General features: G+C 38.1%; 1 long non-coding RNA gene across 2 annotated transcripts in view; it reads right to left on the bottom strand.

The window, feature by feature from the left end:
- The window catches only part of LOC135206421 (uncharacterized), a 445,079-nt gene that overhangs the window by 180,314 nt on the left and 246,465 nt on the right, over positions 1-18,300 (bottom strand). The window lies entirely within an intron of this gene.

Here is an 18,300-nt window from a genome sequence, read left to right as displayed (position 1 = left end):
GTCCCTATTCCAAGGAATTTTCAATCCAACTACGTACACTTAAACAAACGGTTACAAAGAAGACTCCCCTTAGCGAGAACAACTGAAATTAAAGATGTATATTACCATCTTAAGGCACACAAAGATCATTCGCTTGAATTCCTGCGAGGAACATCTGTCTGTAATTAACTCAGCGACTTCGCTAAAACAAGGAGAGGCAAAGGACATTAACGAGGATTACTTTCACACTTTATTTCTCTCTTACATCTCGTTCGAACATCTTGTGCAGAATGGAGCCAACAGAGTATATATACCTTGACTTAATATCATTCTCCTTTGTTAGTTCCCATTAATGCAGACTCACGGAGAATTTTGGCTATAATATTTTTTTACGTCTTGTAAGCAGACTGTTACGGACCGATGAGTTTTCACTAAGTGCGCAAAAAAGCACCATCGTTCTGTTACTGAATCCGATTTATTCTGACATTTGACGCCTTACTTGTTTGTTTGTTTGTTTGTATGGTGTTTTTACGTTGCATGGGACCAGTGGTTATTCAGCAACGGGACCAACGGCTTTACGTGACTTCCGAACCACGTCGAGAGTGAACTTCTATCACCAGAAATATACATCTCTCACGCCTCAATGGAATGGCCGAGAATCGAACCTGCGACCACCGAGGTTAGGCCCAAATAAAATAAATATGTCCATACATGGGGTTATGTAATGGTGCTGCTATTCTGGTGTAGATAATTTTTTTTATAAGCATAGTTGTTTGCAGAAGTTACTATACGAACAGATTGAATTTAAATTGAATCAACATGTAAAAAGGTGATGAAATCCCAAAAGAGGCAGAGTAACGCCCAGCCACAGGAGACAGACATGGAGCAGCAACAGCAGAAAGCTTACGCCAGCTTTGTACTGGCACGGGCTCTTGCTTGACAGCAGCCCATAACATGGTCAAGGGATACAAAGGAAGGGGGAAACAGGGCATAAGACTAAAGGATGGCCACCAGGAGCGCTGCGGTCGGCGTCGTAGGTAGAGTAGTAGTAGTTGACGGCGCCGGCCGTGTATCGGTTCTCTCAGGAGGGGGATGTTGATGTGGAAGAATTCTAAATGGTAAGAGGTTCGTGGTAGTGGTCTCACTCGCCCCAGCTACATGCCGACACCCTCTTTTTATTTAGGGTGAGTGAGTCAGTTACTCTGACATCCCCCTAATTTTTTTTTTTCTCTGGTAATGTTAGTGTTATTTACCTAGAAATATTGAACTTAAGGGATTATTTCATGAAGCGACACGAACTGAGCCCAGAAATAGATTTTTCCTTCGTCAAAATCCCTTTTTTCAATCAGTGTACAAAGCAAGTGACATCATAATGCGCATACTGAATAGGCTTCGGTTCGGACGATCCACCGCTGATGATAAAATCATGCGCGAATGCCTGATTCCGGCGCCACCCAACACTGCCCCAGCCCAAGTTTCTGCTGAGCATTACCCAAGTCTCAATCGGAATGAGTTCGCCCGTATGAATCTCGACGACACAGTAGAAATAAAAGAGGAAAAACCCGAAGAAATGGTAACCACAAAGCAACGTTGCATCAGGTATGGTTAGCGTTGTGCGTATTATAATAGCACTCGCTTTCTACACTGACTGAGAAAAGACTCCAACTTCTACTTTCCGCTTTCATCAAATTTATCAGGTTGCGTCTACAGCCACCGCCATCTTGAATTCAAAATGGCGGTGCTACAGCCCTACCCATTCCTTTGTATCCCCTGACCTCCATATTTGTCTGTTGTGGCCGGGCTTTACTGACGTTTCTGTGATTCATCACCTTTTTTTTCGCCTGTGATTTCAATGTTTTTTTTTTTTTTTTTTTTTTTTTTCTTCTTTTTTCTCTTTTTTTTTTTAATGGCAACGCCTTCAATCAAGAAAAAATGTGGTATTAAAGTAATAGGGGTTATTTAGGTTTGATATAGTTTTCTTAAACTAATATGGGTTTTTCTTTGCTTATGGTTAGCTCAGCTCAGCTCGGTTTCAGCATAATTATACAATGTATATATATATATATATATATATATATATATATATATATATATATTTATACTAAAGGTCCAAAGTTGTGTATTTTGTGTAATCCGAGTGGATAAAATGAGTCTCTTCCTACTTTCTAAAGTTTTGTAATATACTAACAAAGAATTCAACGTTGATTAACATTTAATGCTCTCAGGCATACTGAAGAAAATACCGAAATTTTATATTAATATGGTGTCCTGAAAATACTGTACTTAAGGCAAATTATTTGTTGCTTTTCCACATATAATAAATCTACACTAAAAGTGCTGACATCTGATAGCAGTTTATAAAAACGGCAAGCAACCATTTCTTTTTTAATTTTTAAATTAAAATTTTTTAAGAGATTATCAAAGTCTAGGTGTTTATAGTTATAACAAGCAGATACCCATTGGATACTCGCTGAATCTCTATTGTTATCATATTTATAAGACTTGGTTTAAAACTCATAAAGAAAATAATCTTTCGAGACATAATTTCCTCTTTAGCTCTGTCTTGTAAAATTTTTCTTACAAAACTGCTATCGCCGTTGTTACGAACTGTATCAGGAACCCATCTGATTGCTTCAGTAGACGTTCGCACATCTATCAGATCTGAAGGAAAAATTGAACAGCATCACGACCGATCCCCACATCCGATTAGTAAGTCTTGATACAGAAATGCCTTTTGATTCGGTATTCGGATATCTCAAAGTATTAATTAACCGCATGATTGGATTCACCACTAACAGTCAGTCAAATTTTGGAATTAATCATATAGTGCATTTGAGAATTAAGTGCATTTTTAATGGAAAACAATAAATAAACGTTTAATACGAAAAAGAGTAACCCTCTACCACCAGTTTTCTCAAATTTATATAGGAAGTTTTTCAAAAATAACTTTGTTTCTAAAATAATAATAAGATACAATTCAAATATCTGTACCAGGTTTCGGTATGTAAGCGATATAACACCTAAAGACATGTTCAAAAATAGTTTAACTTATGAACATAATTTTAACTGGCCTAATATTAACGTAGTAGCCATCTCCATACTCTCTTCAATGTTCTTGCGAGCAGTACATGTTGTCAGTCCAGGATTCCTGAATGGAGAACTACAGAACATAGCAAAACAGCCAGGGACTTCCATTGTCCAGCTCAAATCTGGGGTTCTTGCTACAATAAAGGTGTCGAGAAATTTCATAGAATAAAAAAAGACAGGAAGAAAGCATTATTCACTGTTTGGACCGCATATGTATGAAAGTAAATGCCAGGAGATATAATTATAAATATTCTGTTAGACTACAGCTGGCCAAAAGAATATTGCTCTTTTTGTAGACCTCACTAAAAATTCACAAAGGACTGATTGGCCTTATAATAGTATAATCACCAGGGGATAAAATATTATGAACAGAAATCTTGAATCTGTCTTAATTAAAGTAACAAAGGAAATTGATATTAATTTAACCATATGTCTATGCACACTTGACCCTATTCCGCAATTGTTCGAGGGAGATATGAATCGCCTTGTTTTATCCAAGTCCTTGAGTTAATCCAAGTTTGTACAATGGATTTAAAAAATATTTTTTTTTAAAGTCTTGTTCCATTAAACGCAGTGTGCCTTAAAGTAACGGTGAAAGATCTTGCACAATGTTGTTCCACTGTCTTTGTGGCTATGTCCTCTTCGTATTGTATTTCATGCTATTATTCCCATGATACTAAAATCATATTTTAAATGAAAAAAAAATAATGTGGAAAATTCAAATATTTCATTTTAAAAAGTTATAAGGTGAATATTTTGCAAACTATAGTTATTTTGTAGGTGCCACATGACCAGAAATAATATAAATATTAGTACTTTTTTTTATACCCAAAAGTGTGTTACTTTTTCATTTGTCAGAGCGTCAATTCTTTTGCAACAAACGCTCTTTGCTGATATTGATTCCTATTATGGAATTTACAGATAAAATTATAAAGACGGTTTATGAGAGCTGAGGTAAACCCCTTGTTATTGTTATTAAATTTTTCTTCTACGGAACTGTCCTGCTTTCTCCTTTACAGGATTAGAAAATGATTCATACAATCTCATAAATGAATGAACATTGTACCTTTTCCTTTCTCAACAGAGAAACCAAGATATGCATGAGGGAATAATTACTGCAATAAGAGACGTTTTCAAAATCCCTCAGACAGTGAATACACAAAGCTAGAGGTAAAGCCTGAGTTTGTGAAGCTAATATCTGATTATTTCAGGTTCAATGAAACATTAGAAGGGATTCATGGATCTACTGCCAAGTACTGGACACAGTATACAGCCTTTGTGGATAGTTCAGAAGCCCAATATACTGCTGTAGAAGCAGTTACAAGAATCGTTTACCGTCTCGCCAGATCAAAAGCGGTAATAATGTTGTCTTGAGGTCATCCCATAACACAAAGTGATAAGTAGACATTAACCTGGCAAACCATATAGGTAGTCATGTATGCAAAGCCTTGCCAGGCCTAAGTGCTCTAACAGGTTGTGATTATGAGTCCAGCTTCGCTAGAAAGGGCAAATTAATACCACTGCAGACTGCATGGGAAAATGATGACTTTCTCAAAGGTCTTTCCATGCTGGGAGAAGAAATAACACCAGCCCTTGGCAGCAGCAAAAACATAGAACAGTTTGTTTGTTCTCTTTATGGAATGCCAAAAGCCACATCAGTGAATGCATCAAGAAAAGAAATTCTTGAGAAGTATAAGCCAATATAAAAATGAACAGCTACTATCCAGCATTACCGGGCTAGATGCCAAAATGTTACCCCAATGCCATGAATGCCATACGCAGAAAATCAAGAGGACAAACTACATCGCGCGTGTGTTGAAGTAATCTTCTGAGAAAGAGCCATTAGATGGTACCCAGCCACCAACTGAACAAGGATGGGAAGAGAAGGATGGCGTTTGGTTCACGGGTGATCGACTGCCCACAGATCTTAGCAAGTGTATTGAAGAGAGGCATATTGATGAATTTGAGAATGAATTCACCGACATTCATGCTGACTCCTCTGATTCTGATGAGATGAGTTGAGTTTAATATGAAATTTAGGCCAAAGGACAAACACTGGGACATATGAGGTCATTCAGCGCTGAAATGGAAAATGACAGTAAAAGGGTTGAAAAATGTAACAGGAGGAAAACCTCGAAGCAGTTGCACTATGAATCAAGTGTTAGGAGAGGGAGGAAAGTAAGATGGAGAAAGAGAATATGAAAGGAGGTACAGTAAAAGGAACGAATGGGGTTGCAGCTAGGGGCCGAAGGCACGCTGCAAATAACCTTAAGTAATGCCTACAGTGCACCGCATGAGGTCCACTGACGGCACTAGTCCCGTACAGGGCCTCTGATTCTGACGATTCAGAATCAGTTGAATGAAGACCATGAAAGTTTTGTTCAAAGGCCATTAAATGAATGAAAGAATAACTATCAATTGTGTAGTGAAGATTTTGCTTTTGATCCAGTACTCCAAAGTATTGTCATATGAAACACACTTTCGAGCGTAAGAAAGTACTAATACTCATATTATTTTTGGTCATCTGACACCTAGAAAATACCTATAGCTTGGAAAATATTCACTTGACAACTTTTTAAATGAAATATTTGAATTTCCCGCACTATTTTCATTTAAAATATGATTTTAATATCAAAATAATGATTACAGAATAGCTTGAAAATAGAAAACGGAAAATCGCACAAAATGTATATAAAAATGACAAAAATTGCAGGAATCTGATAAAACGCAATGGTTTGGGCTTGCAACCCTTCAACTATCCTTTTCAACACATTTATGCACACACATACACACATATTTTGTATATATATATATATATATATATATATATATAGATATATATATATAAATAATACTATATATAATATATATATATATATATATATTTATATATATATATAAATATATATATTTATAATATATATTTATATAATATATTTAATATATACCAGTTCCTAAGACCTCCCTGCCATTAGCATAATTAGCAAGCCTGTAATTATAGACCAACGAAAATGTATAAGTAAAATACAGGCCCCATTTCGCCATCAGCAAAGCCGACAGTCTCCTGGAAGCCCTTTGAAGATTACACAATGTCTCGGATCACATTCGCCTTCTTGCATGTGCCTTGTGGCCCGTGCGCAGCGCTCTCACAAAAGAGCTGGTTTTTTTTGGAGAAGACCTCCTATTTTTAATCTGTATTTCGATACTTGAGTGGGTGCTTGATAGAAAAATAGTGCCAATGAAAAGTTTCGCTCTGTGTGGGAAGGGACATCCAGCTGCTCGTTTGATGTTATTACGAATTATTTTTTTTTAATATATAAACGACGAAGGTCAGTGGATACACACACGAACTGATGTACCCTAAACATATTTTTGCGTTGTATGTGAAGCGGCATTTGTCCTTACATCTAAAAAAAGAATGCCTCTTGCGTGATCAAGCAAAAACACGCGTGAAAGATACTGCACCCAAGGTCTAGACCTTGATTGATTGCACCATAAAATCAACTACAACCCAAATTTTATGTGAAGAATTGGGAAAGAATTTGATCCTATGAAATCATTCCTAGGGCCTGAAGTTCTTTCTTTCTCAGAGGTACCACACATGTCGTTCAGTCTGCCATTCTAAAGCCAAAATTCGCAGACAAACCAGGGATGAGGCACAAATAAGTCTCAGCCGTTTTTCAAGTCCCAGGTCTTCCCTCCCGTTTTCTTCGTTGTACACTTCAATGATTTATAAAAAATATATCTATATAAATCTAAATAAGCTACAAGAAACTCCTTGGCAAGAAGACGTCGTAATTATAGACGGAACTCCAATTCATTTTCTCACTTTGACTGCTTTTTCATTAATGATACATAGTAAAATGTATCATTAATGAATTAATTAATCATAAATCTGCGTTTTTTATTTATAGTATTTGTCTACTACACCAAACTCGAACAGTAGCCCTCATAAAGGAACACTAAATCTGGATCAGCAAATTACCTCGGACCTTCATAACATTTCCCTTTTTTCTTAGTCCTCTTGAAATATCAGTATTCACAAATGTGTATCAGTCTCGACCATTCTCACTGAGGGGTCAGAGATGTGTATTTCTGGTCAGAGGCGTTCCTAGAGTGTTTGGCACACCCGGGCGAGTTATTCCAGGCTAATATTCCTTTGCACCCCCCCCCCCCACCACACCAGCCCAATAACTTGAGAATTTTGAGAAGGAATGAATATATAGCTTTTTTGGGGGGTTGATATCTTGTAATACTTAAAGAATAATAGTACATTGACATTTCATTCTTAGCCACTTGTAATACATGCATATTGTAAGCTAGAGAAAACCATAATCGTAACTAAAACAAATTTTGTTTTGCAATTGCAACAGAGCAGATAACAATGTAAAAGAGAGCGTCTTTAAATGAAGCTAAATATTCTCTTTCTGATTTACTAAAGAAGGCAAATTTTACACTCATTCCACGGTCGACTTCTGCCTGAGGCAGATATCTCCCGTTTTCTGAAGCAGACTGCCCCAGAAAATCACTGAATAATAATAATAATAATAAAATAATAATAATAATAATAATAATAATAATAATAATAATTTGAAACATCAAACGGAGGAATTGGATATGATCTATGAGCCTTTATGGCACCCCCCATCAAGCTGTCACCCAGGGCGGACCGCCACCCCCCCCCCCCCCCCATTAAGTACGCCACTGTTTCTGGTGATAGAAGTTCGTTCACCCTCGACGTGGTTCGGAAGTCACGTAAAGCAGTTGGTCACGTTGTTGAATAACCACTGGTTCCATGCAACGTTAAAACACCATACAAACAAACAAACAAGTAACTGTGTTTCAAACGCATAATGTGATGTCTACAAAAGCTACTGCAACAACTGGACTTGAGTGCACGAGTGTCATTTTAGTTCCACGTTAGACGAGTGGTTTACGTGCTCGCCTACTGATTCGATAGTCTCGAGTTCGATTCCCCGCTCTGCCAACAAGGCGTCAGAGGAATTTGTTTCTGGTGATTAGAAATTCATTTCTCGATATAATGTGGTTCGGATCCCACAATAAGCTGCAGATCCCGTTGCTAGGTAGCCAGTTGGTTCCGTTGCTAGGCAACCAGTTGGTTCCGTTGCTAGGTAACCAGTTGGTTCCGTTGCTAGGTAACCAGTTGGTTCCTAGCCACGTAAAGATATCTAATCCTTCGGGCCAGCCGAAGGAGAGCTGTTCATCAGCTCAGTGGTCTGGTTATACTAAAATAGACTTAACTTTCTAACTGATAACTTCCCTTGTCATCGAGGATTCCCTTCTATCTCAGTTATTCCCAAGTATTTTCCTACACCTGAAAATCCCACAAGAGATTTTGTTATAATTTAGGCCTTTAAAGTTCAGATTCGTCAACAATGCTTACTCATAAAAAAATCGAATCCAACTTAGAGCCTCAAATGACTTGATGATTAAATTTTCTGTCAAATGTATTATGCTCATTTCTAGTGTTTATTTGGACTTCGACAACTAAAATATTATCAGTGTAGGATGATATATTTGAACTTCGATGATTCGTCTATAAAAGGTTGCGAGAGATATAACAAAAAAGTAAACGGTGATCAAAGCAAGAATGTCGAAGGCGAAAAGATAAACGCCTGGAACATCTCCCACCAATACACCATACAACCATTTTACTTGTGAACCAGTTCATCTAAAAGACTATTCAGCTGTAAAATTCTGCACACATCTTTCCCATATTACGCCGAAGGGTTCAGAGAAAGCAACAAAGTACCTTTGCTCATTTGAATGAGAATTTCATACCCCAGAGTGATCAAAGCATCCTATTTCATCACCTATTACATCATAGTTAACTCCAAATACCAAAACATCTTACATTGTAATGTATAACATCTTACTATGTAACTTATAAAATCATACATTATTCATTCAAAATATGATTACTTGATTTGCATAAAACATTTCATCTTATATCACTTGATGATGTACTCATTGGACGAGTCGGTTACGTGCTCAACTACCAGTCTCAGAGTCCGGGTTCGATTCCCCGCTCTGCCAACACGAAATCAGAGGAATTTATTTCAGGTGATAGAAATTCATTTCTCATTGTGGTTCGGATCCCAAATTAAACTGTAGGTCCTGTTGCTAAATAACCAAGTTGTTCCTATTTAACCAGCCCTAGGAGAGCTGTTAAACAGCTCAGTGGCCTGGTAAAATCTAATCCTTTGGGTCAGCCCTAGGAGGGCTGTTAAACAGCTCAGTGGTCTGATAAAATCTAATCCTTCAGGCCAGTCCCAGGAGAGCTGTTAAACAGCTCAGGGGTCTGGTAAAATCTAGTCCTTCAGATCAGCCCTAGGAGGGCTGTTAAACAGCTCAGAGGTCTGGTAAAATCTAATCCTTCGGGCCAGCCCTAGAAGAGTCGTTCATAAGCTCACTCTGGTAAAACTAAGATAACCTTAACTTTTTATAGCAAACTCCAGATACTGTCCATCGATTTACATAAACATCTTCCTGTACTTCAGTTACTGCTGATACTAGATTTAGGTGGTGAGGCATAATGATGCTTTCAGTCAACCGAAATATGGCATTTTGAGTGTACTGAAGTTCTGTATGATACTGAAAGTTAGAAGGTAGGATTTTTGTGATGCATTATTCTGAATTAACCCACAAAATATTATAAATGACCAGAAAAGCGTTCTGATCAAAACATCTTCTCTCATTACTTAAAAGACTGTATTTTGGTTGAACTCTTAACACCATAAGTAAATTTACACAAACATTTTGCGTTGTAACATCATACTTCAGCTAATTCAAAATATCACACCTCACTGTAACGAAAATGTCATACCTTGTCTCTCAGATAATATATCATCTCAGTACACAATATACTGTAGTTACTCGGTTACTTCATAAAATCTGACCATACAGCATATAACATCATAGTATATATGTATAAGTAACAATATATATATATATATATATATAATATATATCTATATATCCTCGTTCAGTAGGAGTTCTTTTGAATTAACAGTGGATTATAATCAGGAGATTGATGAACAGTTTGGTATTATAAATTGTGAGGCACATTTATATATATACAACACCACACCACACACCACACAACACACACACACATATATATATATATATATATATTATATATAATAATATATATATATATATATATATATAGTTCCTTATATATAGTATGATGTTATATGCTGTATGACCAGACTTTATAAAGTAACCGACTAGCAATATTTTAAATTAACAATGGTATGATATATGTTTCAAAGCAAGATGTCATTGTTATAAGGTAAAATGTTTTGAGTACAATGAGCTATCGTGTTTTGAGGGGTGTATTGATGGTAAGCTCATCTACATGTGTCATCAAACCATGGCTGCTAATTATCTAATATTACATCTGGAATATCAGCTGGCTGACACGATTCACTAATGCATTCCCAATGGGCTCTAGATTTCAGTCAGATCCTTTTTTCCCACCTCAATGGCGGAAAGGTCAGAAGTGTCTATATATTCACACACTTTAAACTTGACAATAGCTGGAACATCTGATAATATGAGGTCTAATCTATTACTAGAAATAAGCTGTGTTCCTCAATTAGCTGGACAAAATCGGAGGATACCCACAACTCAAGAGCAGACCGACCGTGTTGACCTGTGGAGTTTAAGATTTAGCCACTCACTGCTGTGCTTTGCATTACAGTCTCCACAAAATAGATTTTGAATCCCGTCAATGCGCCATATTAACCCTCCCCAAAAGACAGTCATATATAGGATCGTCGATATTTGGGTTGAGGCAAACAGCAAATACATAAATATTGTAGAACCTACTGAAAATTTGAATACAAAGAACTTCATAGCAACTATAAATAGGTCGTCCAGACCCCTTAAGCATGTGAGATGTTATGACGATAAATGAAGACAGGGCCACCAAAGCCTGGAATTAAAAACTCAACCTTTGAGTTATTACTACTTGCAAGAGTTGCATATAAAACCATCAAATGGTAGTAGTTACGGCCACAACTCTGGAGACAACAAAATTTGAGTAAAATACTTTGCAATTTGTCTTACTGTAATGAGTAACAGGCCCAGGATTCAACCTGATGTCTTCGAAAGAATGAAGATAAACAACATAAAATCAACAGCAAAACAAATAAAAAGACCCATAACAACAGTCATATTGTAAAAAAATCAATAGAACAATAAACAACAATGCCATTAAGAACAGTATTTAGCATTGACAACAATTCTGTTCAAAGAATAAATAAACGTGACCATATGTCATTGAAGCAGCTGGTCAACAAGGTGAGGCGGGGGGGGTGGCACCCCTTGTCAGGAAAATAATTAATCTGCAAGGATGGATTCAGTAATTATAAAATGCTCAGAGGGAAAATGTTAGGTAAAGATGAAGGCCCCTTCCTGATAATCCACCGAGCAACTTTTACTTTCTCATCAGCCTGTATTACACATTTTTTCGAAAAAGGCCTCAGAGCCTCATCCTCTCTTCAGTATACAACAAAACCACCAGTTCTGTACAAATTTATTGATTAAGGTTAGTGTGCATATTTACCAAGTATGTATTTCACACAAACCTTTCTACAAATATGAATATACATAGTTTTCATACAAGAGAGAGAGAGAGAGAGAGAGAGAGAGAGAGAGAGAGAGAGAGAGAGAGAGAGAGAGCATGGATATACATAATTTTCATACAAGAGAGAGAGAGAGAGAGAGAGAGAGAGCATGGATATACATAATTTTCATACAAGAGAGAGAGAGAGAGAGAGAGAGAGAGAGAGAGAGAGAGAGAGAGAGAGAGAGAAGAAATGACATAATCATTACAAAAAAAAGAGAGAGAGAGAGAGAGAGAGAGAGAGAGAGAGAGAAATAATCTTCACGAGAATTCAAAAACGTTTGATTTACTAAGAAAGAAATATAGGTCTTAGTACTCAATCAAAAATTTTTTTATTTCATAGCAGAGAGAGAGAGAGAGAGAGAGAGAGAGAGAGAGAGAGAGAGAGAGAGAGAGAGAGAGAGAGAGAAATAATCTTCACGAGGATTCAAAAGCGTTTGATTTACTAAGAAGGAAGTATAGGAGGTCTTAGTACTAAATCAGAATGTTTTGTATGGGATAACAGAGAGAGAGAGAGAGAGAGAGAGAGAGAGAGAGAGAGAGATAACATGCTTCCCGATTATGGAGGTCTTCTTTAAGTCCTCTATCTCTCATGTCTATGGATTCTATAGAAAACCTCTTCACGAACTTCAGCCCTTTGATCGCTGTTGGACTTAACTAAACGTGTTATATGTGAGATTCTACATTTCTTATATAGCGATGAGGAGTTTAAACTCACTATGAATTTTTTTTTTCTTGAACGAAAAAATAAAAATTATGCATAGTGATTGTGCATGCAAACAGATGTATGTGTTTGCCTGGTGTGTTTTGTGCTTCATAATCTCAAACTGACGGATCTTTGTCTTCAAGACATGTCATGCTGGAGAGAAGAGAGATGCAGCTGTGGGAAAAGTACAACATTACCTTACTAGCTTTTCAAAAGTTAACACATGTTAATGAATGCTGTCTGGGGAAAAAAAAACGGAAAAACTGCAAATGAAACTCCTGTCCTTCCCATTATAGTCTCAGATTTAAAACAATTTCACTGTCTCCGAATTTCTGCCAATTTTCCCTATGCTGCAACTTTTGAGGTATTTCTGCAAATTTTGAACTTTTGCGGTACTTCTGCAACTTTTGATCAACTTTTGAGGTACTTCTGCAACTTTTGATCAACTTTTGAGGTACTTCTGCAACTTTTGAGGTACTTCTGCTTCTTTTGAGGTACTTATGCAACTTTTGATAAACTTTTAAGGTACTTCTGCAACTTTTGAGGTAATTCTGCATCTTTTGAGGCACTTCTGGAACTTTTGAAGTACCTTTATCAGATAATGGCAGACAGAAATGCAAAGATGAGCCCACACTGAAGATTGCGTCGCTCTGGGCTGAACTTGTTCTTGTCAAGCACAAGGATTAGTTGAAAGAGCCAATACTGTACTGAAGAATAAATAGACAGCTTCGATGCAACATAAGCACCTCCAAATTAGGCAATAGGTGTCAGATTTTTCCACTGAGTGATGGCCATACGTGAGATCAATGCAACTAAAATTGATTATAGACCTGTGTCGTGACTCCATCCCCATAAGAAACTGATTACCACTGAATTACATTATTTTGATGCAACCAACATCCTCTCTCCATTAATCCATTTAGTTCTTTTATGTTTTTTTATTATATGCTTTAGCCTCTGCCAAACATTCACAGGGATATTTTCAGATAGTTGTGAGTATGTAGATAATTTTGAAACAGTTTACATTAATGAGCTTGTACCAGGCCACCCACACGCCTGCCTGCAAAGTGAAATGCAGAGAAGCGAATTTCTCATGTGCTGATATAGGAGAAGGACGCCTTCCCAGGACAACACTGGCTTTATCCACAACAGTAACAGGCGGCAAATCATGCCAAACCTATACCTTTTGCGTTATTCACTTGATAAACCGTTTAATTTCGTAGCGAAGAACAATCTGTGTCCCCTCCACAGAAGAATTTCGTGCCTGTTTCAAACATGACTTTATTGAAGAAATTAATTCATTATAACAAATCCTTAAATCCACGATAGAAAAGAAAGGTAAATGAAACAGGGACTTGGAACAAGTACTTTCGTAGTATATTCTACTTTTAAATATAGAATATACTAAGAAAGTACTTGTTCTAAGTCCCTGTTTCACTTTCGTTTCTACCGTGGATTTAAAGGTATTCCCAAACACGTGTTCCTTCGTACTACAGTGGTTTATAACAAATAGTTTCTATTGAATCCAAACCATTTATTTAAAGCAATTTAGTGATGATACGAGAATGAGTCGTGTTTCTCGAAGCTCTTAGGGATGAGGTGACGTCATCACCCATCTTCTAGAGGTAAAGATGGGGTTCTGTGACTTTATGATATGGCACTCAAATCCTATTTGCTAGGTCCACGAATCGCTCCTATATTACTACCTTCAGATCCACGCATCTGTGAGTAGGTGATAGAGTCTGCTAAGGTCAAGGGGGTGGGGGGGGGGGGGGTGGTGCCCTCGCTCCTGAGAGGGGGTAGAGGCCAAAAGAGGAAAACCCTCGAAATGTCTCAATTCTTTTGCAGATTCACCATCTTTAACATTACCTGCAAATCTGAAATAAAATATTCACATTAATAAAAGGCCCACCTATCAAAATACCCACAGCATAAATTGAAATAACTGAAGTCTATTAGACGTTGCATCAATAAACGTTGCTGTAAAACTTAAATATATTGGCCGTGTTTACCCAAAAATACCAGATAGGAATACAAATACGTACCAATTCCGTAACACAACGTAAAAACCTTAAGTACTGACTATGATCGGATCATAGGCTTACAGTCTTCAACAGCGGAGAGGTTTAAGGTTCAAGCTAATCACACCTTAGTTGATCTCAGTAGAAGGAGTAGGAAAAATGGCTACATTGTCGTGGATGCATTATAGCGATGGTATCAATGAGTCACCATCACGCATTTTAAGTATCTTTTGGCATTAATATAAATGCCCTAATCGCATCTCATACTAGCTTGTTATCTACACGCCACCTACTCCGAAGTGCTAGTACTAAACACCTTAAGGTAAATGTAAAGCAGACAGCCACACGAAGATATCGCTTATCAATATAATTTGTCGACCACACAATATAGGAATGGGTGTAGTATGTAATACTTTGATCCCAAAGGGGCTAGTACTCAACACGGCGTCCCAAGGAGCTTCCGCCATGTTTAGTAGTACTATAGCACCTCGGAGTAGGTGACGCGTAGATAACAAGCCAAAGTGGCGCCCTAGAAGCCTAGATCCTCTTTGACTCTTCCAGATCGCCTTCAAAGTCGTCAGTCTCTTCCCTTCAAGTCAAGTCTTCTTCCTTCTACATCTCTCTTTGCTCTACTTCAAGGCCCACCTTCCCTCATTCACCAAACCTTCCATTATACCCGGCCTCCGGCTCATTCCTAAACATCCCTTTACTGGATAAGTATCCCCTTACTCCTTATCAAGTATCCCCTCACTGCTCCCCGAACAGCTCCCCCACCCCCTGCTACGAACAATACCGAGACAAGAATCCCTCCATCCTCTTCAGTTGATCACAGCTCCTTTCTTTCCATCGAACAACCAAACCTCACTGTTACATACCCCCCCCCCCCCCCCCCCCCACAGAACCCTCGCTTTTCTCTCAGCCACAAATATTATCATCAGTTGAAAGACGTCAATAATGCCTTCACTGCCAGAGCTGACATTACCACGCCGCCCATCCACCATCCCGAACTCAAGCCTCTAGCAATGGTTGAATTTCGTAAGTGGATGACTTCCTCAGCTGACCGTTTTGAAACCTCTATGAAATGTTTTCAAAAACACCATCAAGATGATGACGACGTTGTGGCGAAATCTGATGATATGAAATTGCAAATGAAAGATCAACAAAGCATTAGGTTTTTACTCTGCAACTACGATCATTCTGTTAACTCAGCAACTACGATTGATGGATGACAAAGACAACCCTTGAAGCATTACAATAATTACTCCAGTACATTTTCGAATTACTGAGGCAACTGCCATTCCTCCCCAGCATGACTTTCAACACAGGTTATAAAGAATTGTATTTTTCATTCTTCGTCTTATCACAAATGCGGGACCGGAGCGCTACAAGAATGAAGGTGACACTTCGAAACTCGTTCTCCACCAACGTTTTCGATGTTATTGCAAGCTAAAATTTGGATAAGAGTAACAAAAACAGAACATCAATAATATAACTATACCATTTATCAGCGACTGGTGCAGTAAATATAAGGGGAATGACGTGTATCTTTTACATTTCTGCGAAAAAGTAGGAAGCAATTGTGAACCTACAGAAGTTTTCAGCCCAAAGGAACCCCATACACTGAACGATTGTATGAACGATTGTCGTTATTGACAAACGCACACACAATTCAGACAGTATGAACGATCTCCGCACCGATTTCAATCTGAACAAAGGTTTGGCCCGGGAAGGCATGGCATCATCTCTAAGAAGAGACGCACGCGATAGCGTTATATCGGCAGACAAACAAATACATTGAACGACCTGTGCATGACAGACTTAAGTCGCAAGCCAGCAACCTGGTCGTGACAGATTCCCACTGAGGGCGTCCAGACACGAAGATACGCCGTTCAGTGTATGGGGTCCTTAAGGCATCTGCACCAAAGCCACACCTCACGGGAAGTGTTCTTTTCAAAATTAATTCTTACGCAAAAACCAAATTCATAATTCTATGAAGAACTCGGAGCAGAAAGCGACTGTCTCTCTCTCTCTCTCTCACTTCCTACATCTACTGCATATCTCAGAGGTCTTCGAGTTGGTCACTCGCTGGAAATCCCGTCCCATCCTAAACCCACGATGGCGTGCTCAAAATATTCACCTGTGATACTCCTTCAAACTTCTAGAAAGCGGACTGAATGCAACATTGCAGTGAGAACTTTTGATCAGATCGCTGGCATTGCATCAACTAGCATTAAACTCTGCACTGCAACGCTCTTAAGGCCACCAGATATCACGAGTTCACACAGGTGAACTGGCCAAGTTCAGCTTAGTCACTTCCACGACAAACCTATACCCTAAAAAAGGTCATAATATTCTCTGTCTTTCATCTGACTTTCCACCCTCTTTTAACAATTGTTTCACAAGTGCAACAACGAGGTTTTCCTCCTGTAACACCTTTCAAACCTCTTTAATGGTAGTTAAATTTCCTATCTGGCCTTTGGCCTAAATCCTATATTCTAACCATCCTATCCTAAAAAAAAAAATGCCAAGAGATGCAAAGGCAAGAAAAAAAAAAGCATATGAGAGAGAGAGAGAGAGAGAGAGAGAGAGAGAGAGAGAGAGAGAGAGAGAGAGCTTTTGTTTTAATCGTCTGAATAGGGCATTCAAATTAAAACCTAACTCGGACCCTTCGGGTTTTTTCCCATCAAAAAAAAAAGAAAAAAAGAAAATAAATATGAAAAGAGAGAAAACAGAAAAACCTAAGGCATTCAGGTCTGCTATGAAACAGATCCTCCTCCAACCTTCCACTATTCCCCTCTCCGCCTCCCCCCCCCCCCCCTGTCGGTCAGTCTTTTCATCTTCCTCCCCCCCCCCCCACCCCCCCCCCACAACTTTCCCCTAACCCACTTCCCGCCCCTTCCCATCAAGTGAAGTGTTTCACAACAGCGTCCTTCCTTCCACCACAGTCAATACGTAAAATCAATGTGGACATTCTCTCTCTCTCTCTCTCTCGTCTCTCTCTCGTCTCTCTCTCTCTCTCTCTCTCATACTTTCCAGGATCCTTATGTAACACTCGCGCTAATTATAGTCTTCAATATTAAAGGGGTGTAGGCCTACATGACGATATTTCATGCTGTAAATAAAGATTTTCCTTACTCTCTGTCATCACATTTCCAGTAATTCACTATTTTCCGAGTAGTTCACTGTAAATAACAAACAATAAATACAAACAACTGTGTATTTGGAGAGAGAGAGAGAGAGAGAGAGAGAGAGAGACAGAGCGAGAGAGAGAGAGAGAGACTGTATAGTACCAGGCGGCTCTGCGGTGGTTACCTTGGAGGTCGTTGAAATGTTTGATTTCTTATTAAACAAGAAATCACCTTGAGTTCATCTATATATATATATATATATATATATATATATATTATAATATATATATATAAATAATATATATATATAGATGAACTCAAGGTAATTTCTTGTTTAATGAGAAATCAAACATTTCAACGACGACCAAAGTAACCACATAGCCGCCTAGTACTATACGCAGTCTCTCTAGTACTATGCACTTCATAAATTTATTTCGTTAAATGGGGAGGGAGAAGAATCAAATTTCGGTCCGATTATATATCAGGCAAACCACAAATACAGCCTTTGGCAGCAGATAAATTGAAACAAATGTGTAGAATTTCTTAATAAACCAGAAATCATTCAACCCCCATGTTTGTCACTCCCACGTGCATGTTGTCACAAACACACATACAAGCCACAGAGGTTCAATTGACTGGTTATGAAAGCAGTGAGGTGTCACCATGTCTGTGTATTTGATGCTTAAAGAGAGAGAGAGAGAGAGAGAAACAACTCCATCCCCT

Source organism: Macrobrachium nipponense, chromosome 31 (genome assembly GCF_015104395.2).
Source record: "Macrobrachium nipponense isolate FS-2020 chromosome 31, ASM1510439v2, whole genome shotgun sequence".
In the NCBI taxonomy this organism is placed as follows: domain Eukaryota; kingdom Metazoa; phylum Arthropoda; class Malacostraca; order Decapoda; family Palaemonidae; genus Macrobrachium; species Macrobrachium nipponense.
The sequence above is the reverse complement of the archived record's forward strand: the minus strand, read 5'-3'. Positions and strand labels throughout refer to the sequence as shown.